At 42.7% G+C, this 17,801-nt stretch overlaps 1 protein-coding gene across 2 annotated transcripts in view; it reads right to left on the bottom strand.

The window, feature by feature from the left end:
• Positions 1-8,214, bottom strand: part of zbtb20 (zinc finger and BTB domain containing 20) — a 37,805-nt gene extending 29,591 nt beyond the window's left edge. Inside the window, exon 1 of one of the 2 annotated variants that reach the window (XM_029174678.3) lies at positions 7,964-8,214. The gene's annotated coding sequence lies outside the window, so the exon portion shown is untranslated. The remainder of the gene's footprint in view (positions 1-7,963) is intronic. The other variant, XM_029174677.3, reaches the window with a different exon arrangement.
• Between the last annotated feature and the right edge of the window lie 9,587 nt (positions 8,215-17,801).

The raw sequence follows: 17,801 nt of genomic DNA, 5'->3' as shown, positions 1-17,801 counted from the left end.
TTTGCAAAATAGTGTCTCAAAAGGCACGCAGGAAGCGCCTATTGCAACTTTAATTACACCAGAGCGTGGTCCCATGTCTAGGACTGCGGTCAAGTGAGCCGTCGTTCGTTCATCCGTCGTTCAGCCAGCCGCGCTTCAGAAACGTCTTGCGCCCGTATTACACGCTTTACAGCAGAGCACAAAACACGCTCGTCGCGACTTCCTCTTTTCATAGCGACACGTCTGGTCTGTTCAAAATATTGAAAAATACGAAACAAAATATTGCATATAGAGAAAAACTGTCGCCTAATAAAGATCTGTATACTTTTACTGTAAAATTAAGCATTTATTAGTATTTAAAACTACCATGTCATACTGTGAAATTTTTATAATTAATAACTTAACTTTGGTGCATAGTTCCAGGCCCAGACCACTTTCCCCTTGTTCTACTAGAGGTGTACTATCACCACACAAAGATCTGTATATTTTTACTGTATAGTTTTGGATTTATTAGTATTCAAAACTACCATGTCATACTGTAATACAGTCAACTTTGATCATTAATAACTTGACTTTGGTGCATAGTTCCAAGCCCAGACCACTTTCCCCTTGTTCTACTAGAACTGTACTATCACCACACAAAGATTCGTGTATTTTTACTGTATAGTTTAGGATTTATTAGTATTCAAAACTACCAGTTCATACTGTAACTGTATAGGCCATATAGTCAACTTTAATGATCAATAACTTGACTTTGGTGCATAGTTCCAGGGCCAGACCACTTTCTCCTATTTCTGCTAGATGTGTACTATCATCACACAAAGATTCGTGTATTTTTACTGTATAGTTTAGGAGTTATTAGTATTCAAAACTACCAAGTCATACTGTAACTGTATGGGCCGTATAGTCAACTTTAATCATTAATAACTTGACTTTGGTGCATAGTTCCAGGGCCAGACCACTTTCTCCTATTTCTGCTAGATGTGTACTATCATCACACAAAGATTCGTGTATTTTTACTGTATAGTTTAGGAGTTATTAGTATTCAAAACTACCAAGTCATACTGTAACTGTATGGGCCGTATAGTCAACTTTAATCGTTAATAACTAGACTTTGGTGCATAGTTCCAGGCCCAGACCACTTTCTCCTATTTCTGCTAGATGTGTACTACCATCACACAAAGATTCGTGTATTTTTACTGTATAGTTTAGGATTTATTAGTGTTCAAAACTACCAAGTCATACTGTAACTGTATGGGCCGTATAGTCAACTTTAATCATTAATAACTAGACTTTGGTGCATAGTTCCAGGCCCAGACCACTTTCCCCTTGTTCTACTAGATGTGTACTATCACCCCACAAAAATTCATGTATTTTTACTGTATAGTTTAGGATTTAGCAGTACTTGAAAGTACTATGTCATACTGTAATACAGTCAACTTTAATCATTAATAACTTGACTTTGGTGCATAGTTCCAGGCTTAGACCACTTTCTCCTTATTCTACTAGTGATGTGCTATCACCACACAAAAATTCATGTATTTTTACTGTATAGTTTAGGATTTAGCAGTACTTGAAAGTACTATGTCATACTGTAATACAGTCAACTTTGATGATCAATAACTTGACTTTGGTGCATAGTTCCAGGCTTAGACCACTTTCTCCTTGTTCTACTAGATGTGTACTATCACCACACAAAGATTCGTGTATTTTTACTGTATAGTTTAGGATTTATTAGTATTCAAAACTACCAGTTCATACTGTAACTGTATAGGCCGTATAGTCAACTTTAATCGTTAATAACTAGACTTTGGTGCATAGTTCCAGGCCCAGACCACTTTCCCCTTGTTCTACTAGATGTGTACTATCACCCCACAAAAATTCATGTATTTTTACTGTATAGTTTAGGATTTAGCAGTACTTGAAAGTACTATGTCATACTGTAATACAGTCAACTTTAATCATTAATAACTTGACGTTGGTGCATAGTTCCAGGCCCAGACCACTTTCCCCTTGTTCTACTAGAACTGTACTATCACCACACAAAGGTTCGTGTATTTTTACTGTATAGTTTTGGATTTATTAAGTATTCAAAACTACCATGTCATACTGTAATACAGTCAACTTTGATCATTAATAACTTGACTTTGGTGCATAGTTCCAGGCCCAGACCACTTTCCTCTTGTTCTACTAGAGGTGTACTATTACCCCACAAAGATCTGTATATTTTTACTGTATAGTTTAGGATTTATTAGTATTCAAAACTACCAAGTCATACTGTAACTGTATAGGCCGTATAGTCAACTTTAATGATCAATAACTTGACTTTGGTGCATAGTTCCAGGGCCAGACCACTTTCCCCTTGTTCTACTAGAGGTGTACTATCACCACACAAAGATCTGTATATTTTTACTGTATAGTTTTGGATTTATTAAGTATTCAAAACTACCATGTCATACTGTAATACAGTCAACTTTGATCATTAATAACTTGACTTTGGTGCATAGTTCCAGGCCCAGACCACTTTCCTCTTGTTCTACTAGAGGTGTACTATTACCCCACAAAGATCTGTATATTTTTACTGTATAGTTTAGGATTTATTGGTATTCAAAACTACCATGTCATACTGTAATACAGTCAACTTTGATGATCAATAACTTGACTTTGGTGCATAGTTCCACGCTCAGACCACATTCCCCATGATCTACTAGAGATGTACTATCACCCCACAAAGATCTGTGTACTTTTACTGTATAGTTTAGGATTTTAGTAGTACCATGTTATGCTGAAATATGGCCCTTACAGTCAAGCATAAAACCAATAAGTACTGCACTACAAACAGTGTAGTGTGTAACTTTCTTTTTTATTGTTTTAAGTCTGTATTGTGAAGAGAGAATAATTGCATTAAATCTAATCCTGAATATTTGGTTATATACATTTTGTATTTACATTTTAGTGTTCAAAACTAGATATTACAATGTGTAAGAACAGAGACGGCAATAACTTTGATAAAACAAACTCCAGACATGGGAAATGGTTTAATGAGAACAAATAACGATTTCAGTATCCATCCATTTTCAACCGCTTTTTCTGGGGGCGGGTCGCGGGGGCAACAGTCTAAGCAAACTCCAAACTTCCCTCTCTCCGGACACTTCCTCCACTTCAGCCCAGCCCAGGACCTGTTTGCCTTGGGAGACCCTACCAGGGGCATTTAGCCCCCGACAACATAGCTCCCGGGGTCATTCAGGCACACAAACTCCTCCACCACGTTAATGTATGTTTCACACATAAATATTCAGTTTTTGACTGTTCAATGACTTTATATTAAACATTAAACATTTAGTTTCAATATTAAAAGTCACACTTTGGAGTCCTAACAGATGGTAATAAAAGGATTTAATGTGTGTGTGCTTAGCCTCACTCAGTTTTTTTATGAAAAGTGACATAATCTGGGCCTGGCATTATGCACTAAAGTCAAGTTATTCATCATCATAGTTGAATATAAGGCCCATAGAGTATTACAGTATGACCTGGAAGTTTTGAATACTAATAAATCCAAAACTATACAGTAAAAATACACGAATCTTTGTGTGGTGATAGTACATCACTAGTAGAATAAGGAGAAAGTGGTCTAAGCCTGGAACTATGCACCAAAGTCAAGTTATTGATCATCAAAGTTGACTGTATTACAGTATGACATAGTACTTTCAAGTACTGCTAAATCCAAAACTATACAGTAAAAATACACAAATCTTTGTGTGGTGATAGCACATCACTAGTAGAATAAGGAGAAAGTGGTCTAAGCCTGGAACTATGCACCAAAGTCAAGTTATTAATCATGAAAGTTGACTGTATTACAGTATGACATGGTAGTTTTGAATACTAATAAATCCTAAACTATACAGTAAAAATACACGAATCTTTGTGTGGTGATAGTACACATCTAGTAGAACAAGGGGAAAGTGGTCTGGGCCTGGAACTATGCACCAAAGTCAAGTTATTGATCATTAGAGTTGACTGTATTACAGTATGACATGGTAGTTTTGAATACTAATAAATCCTAAACTATACAGTAAAAATACACGAATCTTTGTGTGGTGATAGTACACATCTAGTAGAACAAGGGGAAAGTGGTCTGGGCCTGGAACTATGCACCAAAGTCAAGTTATTGATCATTAGAGTTGACTGTATTACAGTATGACATGGTAGTTTTGAATACTAATAAATTCAAAACTATACAGTAAAAATACACGAATCTTTGTGTGGTGATAGTACACATCTAGTAGAACAAGGGGAAAGTGGTCTGAGCCTGGAACTATGCACCAAAGTCAAGTTATTAATGATTAAAGTTGACTGTGTTACAGTTTAACATACTACTTTCAAGTACTGCTAAATCCTAAACTATACAGTAAAAATACATGAATTTTTGTGTGGTGATAGCACATCACTAGTAGAATAAGGAGAAAGTGGTCTAAGCCTGGAACTATGCACCAAAGTCAAGTTATTAATGATTAAAGTTGACTGTATTACAGTATGACATAGTACTTTCAAGTACTGCTAAATCCTAAACTATACAGTAAAAATACATGAATTTTTGTGGGGTGATAGTACACATCTAGTAGAACAAGGGGAAAGTGGTCTGGGCTTGGAACTATGCACCAAAGTCTAGTTATTAATGATTAAAGTTGACTATACGGCCCATACAGTTACAGTATGACTTGGTAGTTTTGAACACTAATAAATCCTAAACTATACAGTAAAAATACACGAATCTTTGTGTGATGGTAGTACACATCTAGCAGAAATAGGAGAAAGTGGTCTGGGCCTGGAACTATGCACCAAAGTCTAGTTATTAACGATTAAAGTTGACTATACGGCCCATACAGTTACAGTATGACTTGGTAGTTTTGAATACTAATAACTCCTAAACTATACAGTAAAAATACACGAATCTTTGTGTGATGATAGTACACATCTAGCAGAAATAGGAGAAAGTGGTCTGGCCCTGGAACTATGCACCAAAGTCAAGTTATTAATGATTAAAGTTGACTATACGGCCCATACAGTTACAGTATGACTTGGTAGTTTTGAATACTAATAACTCCTAAACTATACAGTAAAAATACACGAATCTTTGTGTGATGATAGTACACATCTAGCAGAAATAGGAGAAAGTGGTCTGGCCCTGGAACTATGCACCAAAGTCAAGTTATTGATCATTAAAGTTGACTATATGGCCTATACAGTTACAGTATGAACTGGTAGTTTTGAATACTAATAAATCCTAAACTATACAGTAAAAATACACGAATCTTTGTGTGGTGATAGTACAGTTCTAGTAGAACAAGGGGAAAGTGGTCTGGGCCTGGAACTATGCACCAAAGTCAAGTTATTAATGATCAAAGTTGACTGTATTACAGTATGACATGGTAGTTTTGAATACTTAATAAATCCAAAACTATACAGTAAAAATATACAGATCTTTGTGTGGTGATAGTACACCTCTAGTAGAACAAGGGGAAAGTGGTCTGGCCCTGGAACTATGCACCAAAGTCAAGTTATTGATCATTAAAGTTGACTATACGGCCTATACAGTTACAGTATGACTTGGTAGTTTTGAATACTAATAAATCCTAAACTATACAGTAAAAATATACAGATCTTTGTGGGGTAATAGTACACCTCTAGTAGAACAAGAGGAAAGTGGTCTGGGCCTGGAACTATGCACCAAAGTCAAGTTATTAATGATCAAAGTTGACTGTATTACAGTATGACATGGTAGTTTTGAATACTTAATAAATCCAAAACTATACAGTAAAAATATACAGATCTTTGTGTGGTGATAGTACACCTCTAGTAGAACAAGGGGAAAGTGGTCTGGCCCTGGAACTATGCACCAAAGTCAAGTTATTGATCATTAAAGTTGACTATACGGCCTATACAGTTACAGTATGAACTGGTAGTTTTGAATACTAATAAATCCAAAACTATACAGTAAAAATACACGAACCTTTGTGTGGTGATAGTACAGTTCTAGTAGAACAAGGGGAAAGTGGTCTGGGCCTGGAACTATGCACCAACGTCAAGTTATTAATGATTAAAGTTGACTGTATTACAGTATGACATAGTACTTTCAAGTACTGCTAAATCCTAAACTATACAGTAAAAATACATGAATTTTTGTGGGGTGATAGTACACATCTAGTATAACAAGGGGAAAGTGGTCTGGGCCTGGAACTATGCACCAAAGTCTAGTTATTAACGATTAAAGTTGACTATACGGCCCATACAGTTACAGTATGACTTAGTAGTTTTTAATACTAATAAATCCTAAACTATACAGTAAAAATATACAGATCTTTGTGGGGTAATAGTACACCTCTAGTAGAACAAGAGGAAAGTGGTCTGGGCCTGGAACTATGCACCAAAGTCAAGTTATTAATGATCAAAGGTAACTGTATTACAGTATGACATGGTAGTTTTGAATACTTAATAAATCCAAAACTATACAGTAAAAATATACAGATCTTTGTGTGGTGATAGTACACCTCTAGTAGAACAAGGGGAAAGTGGTCTGGGCCTGGAACTATGCACCAAAGTTAAGTTATTAATTATAAAAATTTCACAGTATGACATGGTAGTTTTAAATACTAATAAATGCTTAATTTTACAGTAAAAGTATACAGATCTTTATTAGGCGACAGTTTTTCTATATATGCAATATTTTGTTTCGTATTTTTCAATATTTTGAACAGACCAGACGTGTCGCTATGAAAAGAGGAAGTCGCGACGAGCGTGTTTTGTGCTCTGCTGTAAAGCGCGTAATACGGGCGCAAGACGTTTCTGAAGCGCGGCTGGCTGAACGACGGATGAACGAACGACGGCTCACTTGACCGCAGTTATCTAGGCCACCCTTTGCCAAAACATTCTCACATCGTCAACATTTTCACATACTCCGGGCTGTCGCTCTAAAAGCGGATTTGCGACGGTTAAAGTGATCGCTCCTTTTGGAGAAATATGGCACCAAAATCCAGACCAGCGTCCCACTGGATCCAGTTGTGATTTATCTGAGAATCCGAGCTCGCGGTGTTGTTTTACCTTTAGACACGATACCAGCGAGCCTTTCCCCGCCAGCTGAGCACATCTTAATGTAACCCCATCTCATAAATGCCACGCCGATATTGATATTAATTCATAAAAAATGTAGGCTAGACATCTGTCTGACTGTACGCGCTGTGCGAGCCGCTACTAACGATGCCTTTCGGACATCGCAACAATCTTTTCCGGCAAGTTCAAATGTATTTTTGGAAAAAGATTTCTAGTGAGAGGGTGTTATAGTGGTTAACTGCAATAAGGAAACGCGTTTCCTCCGATTCACATAACTGACCTAAAAGCCAAATGCGCACGTCGGCTGCCACAGTTGTTCCGGGCTCACAGTGTGTAAAATGTGAGCGAGCAGCCTGCGAGCATCGCTGAGGCTTCCGCTGATTGAGAGAAACAGACCTGTGAACACAGTTGGACCAGTGTCTCAGCCCGGCTCTGGGTCAAATCCGAAAGTAAAGGGCTAAAGGTAAACGGGGCACGTTGAGAATAATGACAGATGGGAAACTTGCGTCATGCCAGGGCAGCGCGTTTTTGTAGGCGAATATAAAAGGACAACAAAAAAACCTCTGGCACGTAAAAAAACTGAGCCCTCCGACCACGAGCGACTCGGTTCGATTCATTTTCGCACGCTGGCGTCTCGTGTATTTAATGTCGGAGATCATCTGGAGAATGAAGTTTCCGATTACGCAGGGCTTAATATGTGGTTCCTAAACCCAGTCACAACTACATGGAAGTCCGACGTATTTCACGCGTTTCACCATAAAGTCCACAAGCACCGTTTGAGACTCTTCTGGTGAGAACTCTTATTTCTCGCCTTTAATAACACCGATATAGATATTGCGAGGACCCATCCCTTTTCCTACTTTTCTCAATTTCTTACCTGCACTTCGAAGCACGTTCAAAAAGTGGCCACAGCGTTTCCACGGCTCCCCTCGTTTTCCCCCGACGAAGCGCCTCTAGTTTTTTAATATGTTCCTTTACTTTGTTTCATTTCTCACTTCCATCTTCTTTTCATCTCATCAATAAACACACGCTGCAGCCTACCTTCATAGAGCAGCTCGGTTCAAGTGTGCCCTCCCATTTTTTAACTATACATCGAGTACTTTGAGGGGTGGTGGTGGTGGTGGAGGAGGAGGGGGAGGGGGGGAGGGCAGGCACGCCTTTTCACTTAAAGCTGCTATTGGAAGAACAGTGCGCTGTCTTGGGTTGGATCACCAATCCGTCAACATTATTGTGCCCCAATCGCTGGCAGCGCGGTGGGATGTAAAACCCGCTCCAGTATGGCTCTGGAAGTGGTGGGAGTTATAGTAATAGTAGTTGTAGTAGTAGTGTTGTTCCTCCTACTCGATATGTTCCAGCTTATCCCCCCTTGAGCAGCCGTTTGTATAAATGTAAATCACGGAGCGGAACGAAACCTGGACGATACGGGGCGTGCGTTCAAAACAGGTTGTCGCCTCGCTCCCTCGGCCGGAGCACGCGCGCCTCGTCGACAAAGCCCTCCTTTTTTAAAATTAATTTATATATTCGTGTAACCGTGTGGGCTTCGGCGCCCACTCTTTAATCTATCGGCGTTCACAAATGTGAATGAACTCCCGAATCTCTCCCCGGTTTGGATCCACAGGACGGGAGGGGGTGAATTGTCAGTTATGTGTCCATCATGCGTCTGAACTTCGCATTGGACGTCGCCCCTGTCAGTACAGTGAGCCAGCTGCGCCGCGCGCGCTGATTGGTCGCGGGCGCCGTCACTCATCGCGGACGCCAACAAGCTAGATTGTCTGCCGTGTCTTCCACTTTCTACGCATTTCTATTTTCTCATTTATTTATTTTTTAACGTCCCGAGCTGACCTCGAGTTTGCGAGCGGGGAAAAAAATTGGTGTCGGTTCAGCCGGCCAATCAGATTAGGTGGAGGGAGAGCTTTTTTCTCTTGTTGTTGTTGATTTTTTTTGTCATTATCCAACGCCTTGAGATATATTCTAGCTGGCACAGAATAAAGCAGTAATGGGTCATGTGGGATCCCCCCCGCACCCACCGCCTTAATGCCCCCTCCCTGTCTAGACAGTGACAGGTGTGCGTGTGTGCGCACACGCTTTTCTGTAGTTCAGACCTGAATAATGAACCGTGCCGAGGCTACTGTCTAATAGATACTTTCAATAAATTATTCATGTATGCGAGTCGTGTGTTGTGCACCGGCTGGAGGACGTTCACTGTAAGCAGCTCTGCGTCTTGAAGCACTGACAAAGAGGTCAACTAAGGTTACGCTCGATCAGCCCGTTTGATAAAGCGCCCTGCTTCCTGGAGCGCCGCGTGCGCGCGGCGTGGAGGCTCCGCGCCTCGGCGGAGCTGCACCCCCGAACTCGGCGCTCGCCGCCCCTCCAGATGCACGCTACGGGGGAGACGGAGGTGTCGCCTCGGACCACCGCCATCTCTCAGGCTTCCACGCGGATATCGTCGCGCGAGCACCCAGGGCACTCGGTTGACTGTGCGCGCCATCTGCAGGACTGCGATGTGGATTAATACGGCGGGTTCAACGGAGGACACCCTTCCGTCACTGCTTTGACCTACATTAAGTAGGGACATCGTAGGATCGCGAGCGCCGGCCTGGACGCGCGTGACAGCAGCCCGACGACGCAGCGCGTGCTTAATAGCGTTAATGTGAAGTCAAAACGTGAACGATGTGATTTCTGGGGGTCATAAAGTGAACATCCTGAAACTGGAGATCCGCGAGGCGCGCGCCTTCCCGGAACCGCGTTGTCGATGCCTCGCTTGATTAACAAGGCTCAGCCGGTAACACGTGCGGGGAGGATTCAACATGGAGAACGCGCTCAGTGTTGTGCTGGACATGCCTCTGTGGCGGCGCATTGTTCCAACCCAAAAAACCCCATCAAAGATTTACTTAGGTTTTACGTTGGTTCTGTAAATGTGTGTGGGTTTTTTGTTTGAAAATAGACAGTTTTTAATTCACCAAACTTTTTATTTACCACATTTTTATAAAAAAGAAAAAGCACAATACAGATAAACACAAAGCTTGACAATATAATTATATATAAATAAAAAAAATATATAAAACTGGAACATTGGATAAATAAATAATTTTTAAAAAATATATTTAAAATAAATATTTATTTTATTATATTGAATTTACACAAAATAAACAGACACATAAAAACTAATCAGTTGGTAATTGTGGTGAATGGTGAAATAAATTGCACCAGGAGCACAAAACCACTGACCCCAACCTTATTACAGTCACAATCTGACAGGTCTGAAGCTCGCAGAGCTTGAACTTCATTCATCAGTTTCTCACACACACGTTTAATTTAGCATTTGCAATCCCTAAATATTTTTCAGCTAATTTGTGGCCGAGCACAAAGATTAAGCACGAAAACCACGATTTGGCATTTCATATTTTCGACGTGTAAAGTAACACCTTAACGAATAGCAGCTCAAACATTCCAGCTTTTCAGTTTAAAATTCACTACATTACAAGAGCATTTGTGCATTCGGTTTCTACCTGTCTTTTTTGTCATTGATCGTTTTTTAAAATTTATTTGTCCATTGTGAAAATTTGGATTTTACTGAACCTCACCAAGGCCATTTGTAACCCAGCGCCTTGTAATCAGTCATGGAAACATTTTTTGCAGTAATATTTAACACAAATTTGAAACATTTGTCACATTGTATAAATGTTCTATGTGGAATGTAAACACCCAGTAATTACAGATTGGCAGGTCACGTCTTGCCTGGCTGAGCTTTAAATGTAATCAACAGAGGGCAGTGTGACTTCCCCCTATTGGTTTGTTCATTCATACATCCTGCTCCTACACCTTCCCCATACAATGTGTGCTTTAGACCCCCCCCCCCCCCCATTTGCAAATTACCTGATTGTCTGCAGGTTTCTCAATTAGCGCAGTCGTACAGTATGGGTAGATGATAATGTCCAAGTTAACAGACATTCATTTTCCAAATATATGTACACATCATGGAGTTTTATTGTGGCTAACTGAGTTGGGAGTTTGGAACCTACTATGAGGCAAGTTATTACCTCAGAGTCCCCTCAAGTTGGGAATAAATCAGCGCAGCCGCAGTTTCAGCTACGGCGTTATTGTGCAAGATTCATAGGTCCTGTCCCCGCGTCTCGTGTTCTCTTGTAATATATTCGGCTAAGTGAATGGCCCACAGGCTGTTCATTTTACAGACAGTCGGGGCAACTCATTATAGGTTGGATGACAACCGACAGTGGTTTCAGGCAGATGGAATTAGTTTTCATTCCATTTGCAGTGCAATTAAAATGTTATTTCAAAGTCTGTTTGGTTTTGAATGCATGTGGAAGGAAGCTGTTAATGTGTGAAAAGGGAGAGGGATTGCTCTTTTCCTTTATTTCCACTGTTACTTAAAGATTCTTATGTCCTCAAGGTGAACTTCACGAGCTTCCACTCCAGGGAACTGTTTGGGTACTGATTTAATTCATGCTAGATAAGAGTAGGCTCACACTTGAGATATTGCGTAATAAGAACACAAAAACACATAATAATTATATCACAGCAAATTTAGAGGCATATTATGGCCATACATCAGTGCAGTGACCTCACACATGCATTCATTTCTGCTATTCTTTCCCGCATGCGCATCATTCAAACGCATTTCATCCACGCTGACCTCTGCGTTTGTCAAACTGGTCAACGAGGTCACACAACACCCCTTATCCTTATCCCCCACAGCTTCACCACAGCGCATCTTTGTTCCGCGAGACCTCGAGAACAAATCGGCACAGATTTGTTTTCATTCTTTCGCCACTTGCCGACTCAGAACCGCGACGCATCTGCGAATACCAGCGTGCCACCCATGCACGCAGAACGTGGCACACCTTGATAGTCAGTGGGAGTTAATCAGCATGATTCACGGGCAGGAAGATGGTATCTGCACGTACACGCCGCTCGTTGCCGTTGCCAGTGTTGCAATGGTAATTATGTTTACCTGCGCGTGTTTAAAGCACAAACCTTCATGTTGGTCCACGGTGCCACCACACTATTTACTTCCTCATATCTCCCCATTTCCAGCTATAAAGGCGCAACAGCACAGACAACATATTTGTCGCGTCCCCTTGTTGTTTTATGTGCTGAAGAGTTCAGCGAACGGCCCTTAAATCTAAAAATCGCTAACAAGCTACCTCGAGCTTGCAGCATTTTGTAATGCACAGTAAGTTTGCAATGCAGCGCTGCTCACCTCTCATCTTCAAAACTGGCTGCAGGCAGATAGTTGACAAGTACAGACAATAACGTTGCTTTGTTAGCTGTGCTTCTCGCGCCTCTTTTTGGGTTATTTGGTCTTTGGTCTTAATTTGTCAATTACGGTGCCTAAAATAACTGTTGTTTTTTGGCCGTGCAGTATGTCAGTGACAACATTAGTGTTACATGTTTCACTGAAACTCACATGAAATGATCACAGATGACAGCGAATAAGCCTCTTCACATGCTGACAGTTGTTTTTTTTTTTTTACCTTTTTGGGTTGTTTCTGCTTCGACTCTAAGCGAGACACTGTTCAGCTGCACTTATTTTATTCATGTCGCGCTACTGTACGCGTGTGAGGTGAGACAAACGCTGTAGCTCCTGGCCTTCGCGGATTAGCACCTACTGTCCCATGAATCACACGTTGATGGAGGTTAGATTTTCGAGAAACAAAACCGAACACAATGAAAAAAAAAGAAAGAAAAAAAAGGAAGAAGAAGTGAAATTAGTACCTTGTGTGCCTTCTTGCAGAACAAGTAAAGTGAGGAAATGTTTGCTGTACGACCAGATTTACGTGTTTGGATAGAAGTGAAGTGAAAACAGATACAGCACCGCGTCTCAGATTTCCAAAATCAACAATGCTTTGAGGGGTTTTTCAACCAAAATGACAGAGATTTAGCCGTAAAACAACCCGCGCCTGCATCTGTGCATCTGAGATCAGCTAATCAAGGCTTCGTCTTATTTACACATATGACTTAAGTGCACCCAATGAATTAATATCAGTGTAAACAAGCAGGAGCTTAATAAAAATGGGAAGCAGAGTTCATCCCCAACACTGCGAGCGCTTGTTCCTTTTAGAGCGACGGCGGAGGTAACATAAATGAGTTATCACAGCGCTGTCTATTCTGGAACACGGTCCAAGTGGTATAAATGATTAATACGCTTGTTCACTTGTCTTTCGTTTCACCAGAGCCCCTGCCTATGTCAGCCTTGAAGCCCAGACAAAGAATAACATGCCACCGGTCTCCGCAGATTCTTGCTCAACTCTCTTCTTCTGTGATACGTCACCTCACCCTAAATAGTACAACGAGCCTGTGAAATCCACGCCGTTGTCACGTTGACTGTCGCTAAGGCACGTTCCCTTTTATTCAGCTGAAACTGAGCCCATCCAGTGTGAGTGCGGCTGCCACATAAATATTAAGTCCCAGTCCCTCCATCCATATGTAAATGGCGCGTGCAGCGCTCCCAGCGTCCCTCAGCATCAGCCTGTGGAGCGTTCACGGATGACCAGGCGACAAACGCCTCCTCCGAAGGCCGCAGGAAGCTGCTGGTCTCGTGAGAAGAAAGGGCCATTCCTGCCGTTTAACCTTCAGCGCCTCGAACGACGGCACCGGTGACCGGCCGGCCGTCAGAGCGGCGGCAGGCGGCGTCGGGGGCACGAGGATGGGCCGGAGCCACTCAGAGCCCCCGTTCTGACATGGCCGCCGCCGTCCTGCTGTCAACTGCTGGAGGCCTTGACGGACAGATTGCTTCCCGATTGTGCACACGGTCAGTGGAGGCGATGGCTTTGTGTGTGTGTGGGGGGGGGGGGGTGGGGGGGCATAGCAGAGGGCTAAGCTTCCCATTAGCGCTTCAGAAATGAGGAACGTCTCGAGTGCCTCGTTGACGTGACGGAGACGTCTCCAGGTTGATGAATATACAAGCAGCATGAAACAGCAGCCGCCCGATATTCATGCGTAACCTGGTGTCACTGCCACTTACGCTCTGATCGTGACGGCATCGTCTATTCTCATTTGAGGCAATGCATATACTGCTGTTTTCACCCCCTCCCTCCCCCATCGGTTCCAATTCACACCCTAAAACTTGTCAGTCAATCATCTGGAGAGGGTAAAATGGCACCTATAGCCCGAGGCGGTGTGACGACATGGCAGGTGTTAAACTAAACAAAGGACTGACAGACAAGCAGCAGTTAAAAAACACAATGCTGGCAGTCGTCGCCGCCGCGTGTGTTTGGTTTCATTGTTTGATTTCCATTTGCTGTGACTTCCAGAAAGTGTAGCCATAAGCCTTATTTGTATAAGCACAACCGTGTTCACTATTTGGCAGCGCGGCTCTGACAGAAACTGAATGTACACCCCCCCCCCCCCCCCCTCCCGAGAGAAACATCCCAGACATCATTACAAACACAGCCTCATGCAAATGGGGTTTACTTAAGGACGTGCGAGTGGCTCAGGTGTTACACAAAGTGCTCAGGTTCCAGTAAGCGACGTCAGCGGGGAGGCGTGTCAACAGCAGAGCACCAGGACGGAGCAGAGCACGTGACTCCGAGTCGGGCTGGCCCTGCAGTACGCACTTCAACCAGGAGATGGCGCGCAACTCCGCGTAATAAGACACCGGGCTTCCTCCCAGACGTCACCGCTCGGCGAACAGCAGCTCCGGCTTGTGTCGGCCGCTGCTGGCGTCCATGGAGGAGGTGGATGCCTCCCAGTCAGCACTCATGGAGCCTGGTATGAGTAAATACTATAAATAACATTCTCGCAAGCTTGTAATGACCGGTAATAAATCGCTCACGGCCAGAGATGTTGACTGATCTGATACATGCATTAGGCTCTCAAAGTTCAACTGCAGGTCACACTGAGCTTTGGCCCAGTTTCACTGTCTTCACTTCATCCATCCTTCCATCCATCCATCCGTCCATCCATCCATCCATCCATCCATCCATCCATCCATCCATCCATCCATCCATCCATCCATCCATCCATCCATCCATCCATCCATCCATCCATCCATCCATCCATCCCTAATCTCCAATTAACACGAGTGTTTCTTTAATTATAATTTTGTAGAATCCTCTGTGGCTGTAATTACAGCTCTAAATCTTCTCGGCTAAGTCTCTAAAGGCTACTCACACCTGCGTTTGGGCAATTTGTCCCACTGTTCATAGCCAATCATCTTAAGGGGATCACAATTAACGGGAAGCCTCTGTGAGCCCCATGGATGTTGTATAAGCTTTAAGTGTTTCCACTCAAAACAAAGACACGTCTGGTGCAGCGTTATTGAGGGCTTTGTCTTTTGCTAGGTAGCACAGTGTTACTGCAGAGGTCAAAACGTTTTGGTCCTGACACTAAGTGTGACTCTTGGGATGTTTTTGAACCTCATCGAAACAGCTCCGATCGCTGGAGGAAAACTCCTCTGCACAATTTACTACCACTAACTTTATCAAAGGCTGTAAGTTCTGCAACACCTTAAATTGTGTACTTTAAATGTTCCTTTTGAAAAAATGAGCATTGCAGTAAACATTTGTACAAATCTTTATGAAGTCAACCTCTCAAAGCTAAACATAAAGTCCCATCCTTCCAATGGACACATGTGCATCATTACGCTGCATTACCACGTGTGGCACGTTTCCCCATTCAATTAATTATAAAGACATTAACGGCTTTAGGATGGGAACCCTCAGCTCCTACCACCAGCTCTGCAGCTCAGCTTGCTATACCAGGAGGATAATTGTGAGCTACAGTATATCATTACATGCTGCAGTGGACAAGTGAATGTTATTAGCAGCCTTGGAATTCCCCTGCTGCTTATTAATTAGCAAGCTGTGGGTTGATGGGAAGTATCAGGGAGAGAAGGTTGCTGCAGCCCAGCGAGCCTGGCCAGTGTTAGTGGAGGAAGCGCCCCCTTCGCTGTTGTTGCATTTATCAGTGTGCCAAATGCCAGTTCACCAAGCTGTCAGATAAGGAGGCATGGGTCAGTATCAGGAGGAGGCGAGGCTGTTCACGGAGGAAGAGCAGGGGCGCGGTCCATCCGCTTCACGGCCGATTTCGCGTTCAACACGCGAACATTTCAGTTGTTCCGTAACAACTCGTACGTTAATGGCAACGTGAGCGAAGGCGGCGAAAAATCGTGAAGTCAAACTTTTATAAAGGTTGAATATTTTTGTTCAGTTATTAAAATTGAATAATGTCTGCACTTAGCCACTAAATGTTTTTTTTTGTCCAGTCATCTAGTGTAATTTCCGTGTTCGTTAATGTACAAAGGAGCTCACAGTTGGGTGAGAGTGGATTAATAAGAGAGTAGGGAGAGTAAAGAGGTGACCGTGCAAATGAAGAAAATATGGAAAATAAATCTTAATAAGCACAAATCACTCAGAGAGTCGTGAATGGGAGCTGGTTGGCAAAGATCAGCAGCTGGGTGTGCTTTGAAGATGCTAACGCACAGAATGAGAGGGTGAATGGAGAATGAGGTGGTCGACCAATGAGCACAGTTGTTATAGAACAGAAAAGGATTTAAAGTGGTGAAATCGTATGCAAACTCGATGACCTTGAGTTCAACTCGAAGTCAAAGAAGCATGAAGCAGCATCTGCAGGGAGCAAAAGAGATTCACACTGATTATTCAACGTGATGTTTGCATGTTACAATGAGTTAAACACTGCTTTGCCTGAACCTGAGACTGCAGAACTTTGGTATGAATTATTTCAGTTCAAATTGAATGTGAGGTTGAAAAACAATACACTACAATAACAGTTTAAATCACTCGCGTCCTGATAGATATTTAGCAAACGTTCTCTTGAAAAGCCGTTCAAATTATCGGATTACCTCACTAATGTGCGCGACATGCTGAGACCTGCAGGCGCCGGGAGTCAAGCTCTTTAAGCCGAAGAACAATTATACCCTCATAAAAACTTCAATGCCTCGACGCTCCAACAAAGGAGGAAGCGTTGGTGCAGCGTACACAGCGGTGCATCCCTGCATTCATCTGAACATACTTACTGGTTCCCACTGGTCTGGCAGGCGGGGCTCAGGGAGAAAATGCCCACGACACATGTCTGTACGTGCCAGTTGGGATTTCAGTCACAACGCGATGACAGCTAAGAGCTTAGCCCGGTGTTTGAGTGTTAATGTCTTAATAAATATTGGAGACACTACACTTTCATCTGTACTCCAAGTGCATTTAATAAAATATGTGTTAGATGCAAAGACGTGCATTAGCCTCAAACAAATGCTCCTGTACCTGCGTTAGTGACACACAGAGAATCCCCCACAATGCAACTCCGGCCCGTTTCCTGCCTCCGCTCGGCACCTTCGCGAGCGCGTGCAGACACCTGTGGGCGGCTGCGCGTCCGTGTCCTCCACAGCCCAGAAGCCGTCTGTCTGTCAGCTTTGGCGCCGGCCGAACGCCATTGGACGAGGTAAAAAGGGATTTTCTGCCGCACGGGAGCCACAAAACTACAAACGTTTAAGATGTGAATAACACGGCGCTCATTGTGCAGCACACGTAACCAGTATAATGGAGAATACTCATAGTCAAACTAGTTTCAGCTCGCATTATTTCCTTGCATCATCACCACAGCGATGGCATTTCTTATTTATGATAATCTGAATATGTCAGCTCAAAGGAGAATTGTGCCATCACCCCCTGCTGTGCTGATCCATCTTCTCACCCAGCAGCCCCACTGCTTGTGTTCAGCCCGTTTAGGTGACCAGCGCT

The sequence above is a fragment of the Betta splendens genome, chromosome 14 (genome assembly GCF_900634795.4).
Source record: "Betta splendens chromosome 14, fBetSpl5.4, whole genome shotgun sequence".
Taxonomy (NCBI): Eukaryota; Metazoa; Chordata; class Actinopteri; order Anabantiformes; family Osphronemidae; genus Betta; species Betta splendens.
The sequence above is the reverse complement of the archived record's forward strand: the minus strand, read 5'-3'. Positions and strand labels throughout refer to the sequence as shown.